Source organism: Pleurodeles waltl, chromosome 7 (assembly GCF_031143425.1).
Source record: "Pleurodeles waltl isolate 20211129_DDA chromosome 7, aPleWal1.hap1.20221129, whole genome shotgun sequence".
NCBI lineage: Eukaryota > Metazoa > Chordata > Amphibia > Caudata > Salamandridae > Pleurodeles > Pleurodeles waltl.
The window spans coordinates 579050517-579058769 of record NC_090446.1 but is presented as its reverse complement, the minus strand read 5'-3'; positions in this window follow the sequence as shown (position 1 = coordinate 579058769).

Below are 8253 nucleotides of genomic sequence, written 5' to 3'. Positions count from 1 at the left end.
GTGAGAGAGAAGAAATGTATAGTGCCAAAATTAAATGTGGAGAGTCAGGTGTCATGATAACTAGGGACAGAGGAGGGAAATCCTTAGGTTCTGCAGGGAAGGTGGGCAGTCATGCATGATGTACTATGCAGTCTATGTAGGATGAATCTGTCCATATATGAGGCTTGATATCCTTCGGTCACAGACTTAATGGAACAGAACGTGGAGTCTACAAACAGGTCCACGATTGTATGCAAGTGAAGGGAAGCAAGGGTGTGTTGGGTCAGCCTCTCCACATGAGCGGAAGCCATGGGTTGTTGGACTGTGAAAATGCTGTGAATAAAGGGTTCCGTAGCCAAAGCAACAGAGCAATTTAGTCCCTGCCCAACAGGTTAAAGGAAGTGTCTGTATTTTGGCTGAATTCCTAGATAGGCCCAGAGGCAACAGGACAGCAAGAGATGTAGAGGAGGTCTGAGATCGCTCCGCCTTAAGGTACTGAACCCTATTATCAGGATGATACCAGTAGAAACGTGTAGTGTATCCTGGCAACTAGATAATAAAGATGGAGGTACGAAACGCCAAAGCCTCCCTTTCCACACTGCAATGTTAGTGTGGACCAGAGCACATGAGGTGTTGGTCAGCCTAGACCAATCGCTTAAGAAGGCCGCACAACTTGTCAAAGAAGTGTTTAGTAAGGGCGATAGGAATATGAAATAAAATATATAGAAATCGAGGGAATATCACCATCTTGAGTATGGCGACATGCCCGGCACCGGACAAGGGCAAAGTGATCCTTCTCTCAATTTGGGCAGTAAGTTGATCAATGGCTGGCCCGTAGTTGCACCTGACGACTTCAGTGCTACTCCTATGGAGATGTATACTGAGGTATTTAGTGGAGTCTTCTCTCCAAATTAAAGGGCAGGGCTGTTAACAGGGAACCGTGCTATCTGTAAGAGGGAATAATTCTGTTGTGTTCCAATTATTGGTCAAGCCAGAAAAAGCTCAAAATCGGATCACCTCCTCAGTCAGTGGGGCAAGATTGGTGGCTGGTTCACGGACAAATAACAGGATGTCATCCGCATAGAGGGAAGCGGGTATAGGGCCATGACGGAACTGGGGTCCCCGGTGCAGATGACGTTACTGGAGATAGGGTACCAGGGGATCCATACAAAATATAAATAAAATGGATGAGAGTAGACATCCCTGGCGAATGCCACAGGTTACGGGAAACAGGTCCGCAAGTGTCATCTTTATAGAAGGCTCCCATGAATCCGTCAGACCCCGGGCCTTGGTGCCGCCAAGAGAATCAATAGCCTGGGCCACCTCTTCTGCAGTGATGGGGAGGCCAGAAACTGCTGTTGGCCATTCTTGAGCTACACCATGGCAATCCCAGCCAAATAGTCTGCAAGGTCTGTGGCGGCTGCGATAGTGCACGCCGTTTATAAGGAGCAGTAGTAGGTGGTGAAAGTAGATAGGATTGTAAGGATGTCTGCAACTATCTCACCATCGTCCATTTGAAGAGTGGTGATTTAGGAGGACTAATACGAAGGGCGTAACAGGCGTGCAACTGCGCGGCCCGGGCGCTCGCTCTCTCCATATCATCTTGCAGGTGCATATTTACCAAGATATATGCTCTCAATGGGAGGATAGAGGGTCCTGGGGACAAGATGACTTGTTGATCCAGCATTTGTAACTCACTCTCAATTTTGGCCACTTCTCCCCTGAAAGAGTGGAGCACCTCAGCGTGTTTAGCAATGCATATCCCTCTGATGTATGGCTTGAAAGCGTCCCATAGTGTGGTGTGCTATTGTACAGTACCCGCCTTAAGAGCAAGGTATTCAGAGATAGCATCACAAATGTCAAAGCAGAACATTGCATTATGCAATGCATTTGTAGGAAAACATCAGGAGTATAGCGGTGTAGTCTGGGGCAGGATGTGCAGGGTAGCTATCACCGGGGAGTGATCTGACAGCATGCGGAGGAGGTGCGAGATTTCCATACCCAAAGGGATACAGTCGACATTGCATACCAGTGGTCAATCCGGGACCAAACATTGTGATGGATAGGGTAAAATGTATAAGTGGCTTCCATAGGATATCAGGTGCGCATGGCATCTGCAAACTAAAATGTGCCAAGCAGAGTATGTAACCTTTGGAGAGAGTGGGGTTTAGTGACTCCTTTGGATCCAGCAGTGTCTAGGTGTAGGAGGCAGATAAGGTTGAAGTCCCTGCCAAGTAATATGTGCTCACGGTGAAAACCTTCCATCGGCACCAATAAGTCTTGGAAAAACTTTGGGGAGTCTATGTTGTGGGCATATACGTTCACTAGGAGGACAGGGATGCTGGTCAGAGCACCTCGTACTATAAGGTAGCGACCTTCTGGGTCGGAAAGGGTGTCAAGGCATATAAAAGGTAGGCTCTTGTGGACTAGTATACACCCCCCCCTCTAGAGTAGGAACAATAGTGGGAGAAAAAGTGATTCCCTCCCCATTGCCTTGCAAAAGTGCAGGTAGTAGAGGGAGATATGTGAGTTTTTTGTAAGAAAGCAAGTTTAATGCCATGCCTATTCAAAATGAGTCAGGACCTGTTTACCCTTCCAAGGATTGTTCATCCCTATGATGTTCCATGTAGCACATGAGCAGCTAAGCGCAGCGTCACCCATAGAAAGTTGCATTATGGTTGTAGTGGCGTGCCATCAGTGAGTGAGTAATATAGGTGTTGTGCAGCGAGATAACAGTGGGTCTAGCAAAACAACAATAACAGGAGAGTAAACAACCTCCCTCCCCCCACCCACAACAGAGCAAAATATTTCTGGTGGAATCCCCAGGGCCCTGATAAAAATTACAAAGAAGAAAAAAAAAACATAAATCACGTAGTACACCTGTGGGGTGTAGCAACGCTCCATATGGGGAACAATCGGTTTGCCTTAAGGGCAACGGGTATAGAAGGGTAGTAGGTGCACAATTGCCTGTACTAAAAGAGGGATGTCAAGTGACATCCTAGGGTGAATTGACAGTTACCAGCAATTTTAGCCTAGAGACGGCGTGTGGCTGCAGTTGAGTGGCATGTACAGACAGAGCAGATAGTCTCACTCTGGTGAGAGGCTACAAGAGGCACCCCGAGAGCAGTGAGGAGAGTCCTCCGAGGAGTGGCATCTGGTCAGTACATGGTCCAATTTCTGTTGCTTGCAGAAGAGAGCAGCTTCCGCCGGAGAATTGAAAATATGAAGCTTACTGTTCAGTTTGATGCGCAAGCGTGTAGGATAGAGCATGCCGTAGCGCACATCAGCACGCTGAAGTAAGGTTTTACCATCAGCATATTTGTGCCGGGCATCTTGGACCATAGGAGTGAAATCTAGGTAAATCAACAATGTCATTCCTTGAAACTGTACTTGGGTCTTGTCTTGTTCCTGGCGGAGAGCAATGTCACAATCACAATAGTTTAATAGGTGGGCAGATATTGGGTAGGGAGGAGCCCCAGGAATAGTTTGAGGTCCCAATGATCTATATGCCCTTTCTACTGCAAAGGTAGTAGTGAATGAGTCTCTGACAGAAAGTTCAATGAGAATTTTCTCTATATCTGTTCTCATGGGACCAGTATTTGTGGATTTAGCCACTTCCCTAATACGGAGATTATTACGCAGCAAGTGGCCCTCAAGGTCCTCATTCTTTGCAGCCATAGTCTTCAACAGGTACTCAACTCTCTACATACGCTTTGTCAGGGTTGTAGTGCTGTCCTTCATATCCGATATCTGCTGCTCGGCGGTGCCCAGTCTGGTAGATTGCTCATCTAAGTGCTCATGCATTCTGTCCAATCGCACCTGGAGGGCGTCGAAACATGTGTCTATGGCCTTGAAGCCCGTTATCAATTCCGCCATTATTGCTGCGGTCCCATCCAGAGGGGGGGACAGAGCAGGCTTCATCAATTGGGGCTGAGCTGGGTACCCCTCCCCCACTCTGTGGCGCCGGGTGGCCCGGTTGGGTCAAAGGAGATTTGGAGCTGTTTAGGGCCCCACTGTGGAATAAGCATGATTACAAGTCTGAAGGGAGTAGACCTAACAAAAATATAATTTGTAAGAAATGTGGTCATGTAACCATGCTGTTAGCCCCTAGAGGGCATAATCCATGAACAAAACAGGAGAAAGTAATGCAGTGTACCCAGATACTTAGCCCCTAGAGGGTGTTTTAGGGCTAGCAGACGTACTGCAATGATATTACCAACAAGGCTTTTAAAACTAAACTTCTCCCAACTATATAACAAACTTTCTAGCTATGAGAAAGCTTAAAAAACACTGATGGTTGGGGTTTTTATTATTTTGGGGTTCCAACTAGCCTAGTGTGGGGACCCAGAGAGGATGTAGACAGAAAGAGCTCTTTGAAGGTGCTCCCATTGTCCTAGGACCATCACAGGCTGAGTTATGAGCAAAAATATTTTTGTAAAAGAGTGCTGCAAATATTATAGTATGTTGACTGCAATGCTCAGGAAAGCCCATAGAGAACACCACAACAAAAACAGCATTTGAAAGAAACATGGTCATGTACCCATACAATTAGCCCTTAGGGAGCATACCAACGTGAAAAAAGAATGGGAGAAAGTAATGCATGGAGAGCATAGTACATTACACATTTTCAGAGCTGTCAAGCCTATTGCAATGATATTACAAACAAGGCCCATAAAACATAACTTCTCTCAGCTATAAAAGAAATGAGAGAGAGAGCTTGAAAAAATAATGAATGGTGGTAGGGGTTATTATTTTGGAGTCCCCACTCACGTAGTGTTAGGACCCAGAGAATATGTAGACAGAAAGAGCATTGAGGGCAATGTTTTGAATGTGCTTGCTTCCATTGTCTTAGGACCACCACAGGCTGAGTTATGAGCAAAAATGTTATGTAAAAGTAATGCCCTGCAAAGCATTATGGTACAAGTTTCTGTGCCATGAATATTGTAGTATGTTGATATGACTGTAATGCTTAGAACAGCCACTAAAGGACACCACAATGGAAATAGCATTTGTAAGAAACGTTGTCATGTAACTTTATAGTTAGCCCCTAAAGGGCATAACCACACAAAAAGAAAGTGTCATTAAATAATGCAGTGTAACCACATATTTAGCTCCTAGAGGGCATAGGGGGTCATTACACCATTGGCGGTAAAAGCCGCTTACCGCTGTGCAGAACACCGCCAACACACCGCTGCGGCCGCGGAATTCCGCCATGGTCATTATGACCCACAGCTCGGAATCCGCCAAAATCCAGACACCCACACAAGTCCGCCACACCAAAGGTCAGTGATAAACTGGCGATAACAAAACCTCCACCGTCACGCCAACAGGAATACGCCCACACTATCACGACCCACGAATCCACACAGCGGTCTTTCAACCACGGTATTCCATTGGCGGTACACACCGCCGCGCTCAAAATATACACACATTTACAAAACACAACCACATTGGACAATTTAAAATACACACACCTGATACACATACACACACCACTCCCACACATCCAATACAATATAAAACACACACCCACATCACCCACAAACCCTTACGACCACAATTGCGACTGAGGGCCAGAGAGAGACACCACCATCTACAAACTAGCATCCACAGGCACTCAACACCATCACTCACACAACATCCACGCACCTCACACAACACATCTCTAAATATCACCCCACACATCACAACACACACCACCCCACACATCACCCACACAACCTCATGGCACCGCAAAGACACCCCAGGTTCTCTGAGGAGGAGCTCAGGGTCATGTTGGAGGAAATGATCCGGGTAGAGCCACAGCTATTCGGATCACAGGTGCAGCACACCACCATAGCTAGGAATATGGAGCTATGGCGAAGAATCGTGGACAGGGTCAACGCAGTGGGACAGCACCCAAGAACTAGGGATGACATCAGGAAGAGGTGGAACGACCTACGGGGGAAGGTGCGTTACGTGGTCTCAAAACACCACATCGCGGCTCAGAGGACAGGCGGCGGACCCCCACCTCCTCCCCCACAACTAACAACATCGGAGGAGCAGCTCTTGGCTATACTGCATCCTGAGGGCCTCGCAGGAGTAGCTGGAGGAATGTGTTCTGGTAAGTCACTCTTCACTACTTTCACCCCCCCTACCTGCATGCCATCACATACCTCCACCCTCGCCCTCACCCCCATCACTCCAACTCCTCACAGATGTCCCAGTATCACAAACCACACATCCCAAACCCAAGCCCTGCATGGAACACCAAAGCATGGACACCCATCACTAATGCATGGCCACTACACATACCCATACACCCCCCTAAACCATTATCACACAAGGTCCTACACAGGAATGCAAGCACAGGGGTATACGGTCACCCACCCATTGCACATCATGGCACACACAGATGCAATAATCATGCCTTTACACCCCTGCAGGACCCCTACCCAACATCACCGGACAGGAGGGTCCAGACATGTCCACTCCCCCCACAGAAGAGGCCCGCAGTGATGACAGCAGCTCTGTCCAATTGGATCAAGATGACCAGCCCGGCCCATCTGGGGCCTCGGGACAGTCGGTTCCCCTCACACTGGCACAGGCCACTACAGAGCTTGCCCCCTCTGGAAACACCAGTGCAGCACCCACCCAGCGGGCCCATACCTCTGTCCCCAGGACACGTCAATCAGCAGTGTGTCCACCACTACAGGGAACCCAGGCTAACCCACCACCCCAACAACACCAGGGACCTGGGAGAAGTGGTAGTGGCCATACGGTTCAGGGGACAGAGGCCCAAGAACACAGGGGAACTGGGAGGGCTGCTGTGCGACAGGGGAGGACAGGCCCAGGGAACCCACTCTCCACGAGGCCCTCTCCAATATCATGGGAGCCTACCACCATTCTCAGGAGACGATGGCAATGGTACTGGCCAAGTTTCAGGAGACCCAGCGGCTGCAGGAGGAACAGTATTTGGGCTTCAGGGAGGAACTCAAATCCATCAATTCCACCCTGGGCACCATTGTAGGGGTGCTGAAGGAACTCGTCAACACCAGGAGGGACACTGTGGCACAACAAGGGGCCCCTGATATTAGCCTGGACGATGAACTGCCCACCACCTCCGCCGGCGCAAGTGGACAGGAGGCACCACCACAGGACCACCACACCAGCACCCCACCCCCTGCAGATGGAGAACCACCCTGCAAATGGTCTCTGAGATCCAGGACAAAGACAGAGAACAATGCCAAGACCCCTGCCAAGAAATGAGACCACCCTGATTGTCATCCTTCTGTCCCACTTTGTCACCCTGTCCATACTTAAACTGCCCCAGCTCCACTTCCTATGCCCCTTTGGACAATGCACCTGTGAGACTAATAGACTGGACTCTGGACATTCCTCTACCATCAGCCCTGACCATTTTACAACACCCTCTACTATTGAGCACTTAAATAAACACCCTTAAATCAAAAAACAATCTGGAGTCAGTCTGTGCTTTCGAAAATGTGTATTTGCAATTACAGTGGCAAAATGCTATATCAAATGTAATGTCAACATACCTATGTCACACAGCACTAGTCCATGCGTAAACAAAGCAGATGTCACACAGTGGGACCTACATCTGTGAAATCGTAAGGGAAAGTGACAACTCAGTGACCATACAGTGGGTGAAAATGACAGACAGATGAGAGGTAGAATAATTAAATCAAATGTAGCAGGCTGTCTTTTACCTGTGTCTCGCTGGAAGTATTGCAGGATCACAGTATTCTTGTTGTCAATGTCCTCTTCTTCAGCTTCCTCGTCTTCACTGTCCACAGGCTCCACAGCTGCCACAACACCTCCATCTGGACCATCCTCCTGCAGAAAAGGCACCTGTCATCGCAAAGCCAAGTTGTGAAGCATACAGCAGGCCATGATGATCTGGCATACCTTCTTTGGTGAGTAGAATAGAGAACCACCTGTCATATGGAGGCACCTGAATCTGGCCTTCAGGAGGCGGAAGGCCCTCTCTATAACCCTCCTTGATCGCCCATGGGCCTCATTGTAGCATTCCTCTGCCCTTGTCCTGGGATTCCTCACAGGGGTCAGCAGCCATGACAGGTTGGGGTAGCCAGAGTCACCTGCAAATGTCGAGGGACAACTGTTAGACACACACTAACGCTTAGGGACAACCCCAGATCCAGACAACTATCCACACTGTATAGGGTCCATGTCCTCAACTAATAGCCACACACGGTGACTCTGGAGTTGCCCCATCACATAAGGGATGCTGCTATTCCGCAGAATGTAAGCGTC